Source organism: Balaenoptera borealis, assembly GCF_965194805.1.
Source record: "Balaenoptera borealis genome assembly, chromosome: 20".
Taxonomy (NCBI): Eukaryota; Metazoa; Chordata; class Mammalia; order Artiodactyla; family Balaenopteridae; genus Balaenoptera; species Balaenoptera borealis.
In genome coordinates this window covers 22,711,451-22,715,827 of record NC_138879.1, presented here as the reverse complement: position 1 = coordinate 22,715,827, position 4,377 = coordinate 22,711,451, and positions in this window count along the sequence as shown.

Below are 4,377 nucleotides of genomic sequence, written 5' to 3'. Positions count from 1 at the left end.
AGGGAGGGGGAGGGCGCCGGGCGCCGGCCGGGGGTCGGCCGCAGCCATGGCGTGGCGGAGAGGGGGCTACTGACCCGCTTCACCTGCCGCAGAGGGGGCGGCCGGCGCCGCTTCACCTGCCGCAGCGGGAGCAACCGAGGCGAGGCAGAGGCGGCGGCGCGCTCGGCCGCGCCTCGGGGTCCTAGAACCGCAGGCTCCCGCTCGCTCGGAGCCGGGGGACTGACGGGGTCTGGGTGAAGGGGGTCACGGCCTGGGGGACGGAGGGGGCAATCATCGGAGTCGAGGACTGCCACCACTTACGAGCGCGGCTTGGAGACCCATGACGGTGCGGCGTTGGGGCGCAAGGGCTGCGTCCCCCTCTCGGGTTCCCGCCGGAGAAGGTGGGAACCCCCTTCCAGGGCCCCCACCCCTTGTTTCTCCCCTCCTCTCTTTAGCCCAGGACCGAGCTGAAGACCAGAGGGAACCATCTGCAAATAAGAATCCCAAAGCAGGGCGGGGGGCGCAGATCCAGGCCAGCGGAGACCCCCGCGACCTGTCCACTCTGGACCAACTCTGCGCCTGTGCCGGCATCCCCAGTGCTTTTAGAATGGGGGCGCCCAAGGAAAAAAGCAGGCTGCGAAAATCTGGGGACCACCAAGGCGGTCTCAAGGAGAAGCGAGGGTGTTGAGGAACGGGAAGATTAAAGCCAGCATCCACGCTGGGAAAGGAGCAGGAACCGCAGAGGGGGAAAAAAATCTTGATGCTGTCACCTCCAGAGACCTACGGTGGCTTCTCGCTTGCCTTGACGAATAACAATCTCTGATGTCTGGCAATTACAGAAATACTTCCAGAGGTCTTCTTTCATTCATCCTGACAATGACCAGGGAAGGTAGGTATTGATATCCTCATTTTAGAGGGGGAAATTGAGGCTCAGAGTGGTTAAGTGACTTGCCGAAGGGCACACAGCTAATAAAGGGCAGAAACAGGCCTCCTTTCTGTCCACCTCCAAAATCTACAATGCCTTGGAGCTGCTGCCCCTTCCTCCCACTGGCCCTCTCATTCAGGATGGACCAGAGGATGAGAGAGTATTGCGGTGGGGGAGGGGGGCAGTTAGAACCCCAGGTCTGGGCACAATCTCCAGCCTGAATTTGAGGCTTTTCTCTTTCAGTTGCTCCTCCCACTCCCATCTATTATAATTTGTGGGGATCTCCAGTTGGTCCTTCCTTGCACCATCAAGGCATTGAGGACGGGGGGCCCATTAATGAGCCCTGGATTTTCTCTAGGCCGGGCAGGGGCCATAAATATCCCCTCCACTATAGCTTCCTCTTCCTTCTGCCCTCCCTTCTCAAATTCAGAACCACCGAAGTTTAAGCAGGAGCTGGGAATTTATCTAATCTTAAGGAAGGCCCTGGAATGAGCCAGTCCTTTCCCCCAGGCTGACCTGATTTAAGCCTTTCTTCTGCCAAGGTCACCAGCACCTCTGGTGGGTGAGAGATGTCATCACTTATTTCATGTCCCAGGCAGGGACCCACAAAGTAAGACAAAGCAGGATATTCCTTGAGTGTGCTAAGAAGGTGATCCATTCTGTGCCCACTGCCCTCACCTCCAGCCTAGAGCAGACCACAGTCTTGCCCTTGGATTCTTGCCCTTGAGATTAGCTAAGACCTCTCTCTCTCTCCCTTTCTTTCTTTCCTTCTTTCTTTTTTATTTAAAAAATTTAGTCCCTGTTCTCCTCAATGACTGTCTCTTTCCATTTAACAAGGCTTTACTTAGCACTAGCTCTGTGCCCAGGACTGTGCTCACTCCTGAAGATTCTGTGGCAGATGAGAAGAGTCTCTGTCCTTGGGCTGCTCACAGTCTAGCAAAGGACACACTCTAAACACATCTGGGAGAGTGACTGGGAGAGTCCGCCTATGGTGCCAGGTGTTCATGCTTACTCTTGCTCAGAACTACTTCTTTGAGTGGGTAGGACAAGAGTGGGAGTTGTGCCCCACAGCTGAAAATCCCAGGGGGGTGGGGAGCCTCTAATGACTTAATAGTTGCCAGCCTGCACCCTCGGTCCCTGGGGTTGCTCAGGCCATTGCCAACCACTGCCCACCCAAGGCCTGATGGAAATAAGCCTGGGCTAAGTAGGACCTGTTGTGTGGAAAATGATCAGCCCAACAAGCCTACATTATCTCTCTCTCATGCTGATCAGAACTGTAAGGTACAAAAAAAAGGGTGGGGGGGGGAGGAATTTTAATCAATTATTACCTAATAGATTTGGTTGGCTTGGCAGGAAGTGTCTTTCCAATCTTGGTCCACAGAGGAGGAAATCCTAGAAGGGATGCTTGAAGTTTGGGACCAATACTTTGGTGGGTCTGTGCTTCCCCCTGCTGGGCACAGGCGGTATGACAGCCAAGACAGGGCGAGGCCTCCAGAGGTGATAGAGATGGAGTCACAGCATGGGTGACATTTCTGAATTGTTGTCGCCTTGTCACCTCCGATGGAATGATTGTGCAGTCACTGGGCACACTCGGAGCTCAGGTGACTGAGCAGGTTTCCCCAGGAATCTCCTCCCTCCCCATCCCTGCTCACCGTTACTCAGTTGGTGCCTCATTTTTTTTTTAAAAGGTAATACATGTGTACAGTTTAAAAGAAAAACAATTTTAATGTATCTTTCCAGAGATATTTTTGGATATATACAAACAGTATGTTTGTGTGTGTGTGTTTGTATGTTTGACACAAATGATAGCACACATTCCACACTGCTTGACACCTTGCTATTTTCACTTAATAATATATCTGCCTCCACAAAATCTATATAGTCTTCCATCATATGGAATGTGTCACAATTTATTATTTTTTTCAATAATTTTTTTAACATATTTATTGGAGTATAGTTGCTTTACAATGTTGTGTTAGCTTTTTCTGTATAACAAAGTGAATCAGCTATATATATACATACATCCCCATATCTCCTCCCTCTTGCAACTCCCTCCCACCCCTCTAGGGGGTCACAAAGCACCGAGCTGATCTCCCTGTGTTATGCGGCTGCTTCCCACTAGCTATCTATTTTACATTTGGTAGGGTATATATGTCCATACCACTCTCTCACTTCGTCCCAGCTTACCTTTCCCCCTCCCCGTGTCCTCAAGTCCATTCTCTACATCTCCGTCTTTATTCCTGTCCTGCCCCTAGGTTCATCAGAACCTTTTTCTTTTAGATTCCATATATATGTGTTAGCATACGGTATTTGTTTTTCTCTTTCTGACTTACTTCACTCCGTACGACAGACTCTAGGTCCATCCACCTCACTACAAATAACTCAATTTTGTTTCTTTTTATGGCGGAGTAATATTCCATTGTATATATGTGCCACATCTTCTTTATCCATTCATCTGTCGATGGACACTTAGGTTGCTTGTGTCCCAATTTATTTTGCTATTCTCTACCTAGTGGACATTTAGGGTGTGTCAGCCTTTTGTTACTATAAACAATGGTGCCTTCAGGAAATATCTTGGTACATATAATTGTTTTGCACTTATGTGTGTATCTGTAAGACAAGTTTATAAATATGACATTGCTGGGTCAAAGGTTATGTGCTTTTAAATTTCAGATAGATTTTCACTGGAATTTGGATAGATTTGGAATTGACTTCCAAAAAGTTTGCACCAATTTGCAACCTCCAGAAATGGATGAGATCACCTGTTTCAACCATCCTAACTAACAGAGGATATTTTCAGGCCTTTTGGTTTTTGATGAGGCCTCCTTGAAAGTCTGTCACAAGGCAGGTGATGATCTTTCTCTTTCTTCAAGACAGAGAGTGTGTCTTTTCTGAACCTGTCTCCCCAGCACAGGACTTAAATATTAAATGAAAGAAAATAGGACTGCATTTTGGTAGGACTGGAGAGGGAAGTAGAGGGTTAGGGTTAAGCATGAAGCCTGTCCTTAAGGGTCACTCTTGTTTCCAGGCCCTGGTCAAGCCTCTGCCTCAAACCCAAAAGCCCTCATCTTGAGAATTCCCTGGCGGTCCAGTGGTTAGGACTCTGTGCTTCCATTGCAGGGGGCACAGGTTCGATCCCTGGTCAGGGAACTAAGATCCCTCAAGCCACGCTGTGCGGCCAAAAACAAACAAACAAACAAAAGTGCTTCTCTTGCAGGAGCCTCCAAGATTTCAAGATCTGAGGTTGAAGGTCCAGCATTCCCTAGGCAGTTCTCACTTAGCTCTCTTGCAACCCAGGGATGGGACTCATCATCCCTCAGCTCTTAAAGACTGGAAGTAAGCCAGATGCTCAGCTATAGGGGATTAGTTCAACCAGCAACTCAATAGAACTTTCTGTGATGATGGAAATGTTCTCTGTGCTGTCCAATATGGTAGCTACTAGCTACATGTAGCTACTAAGTGCAACTGAGGAA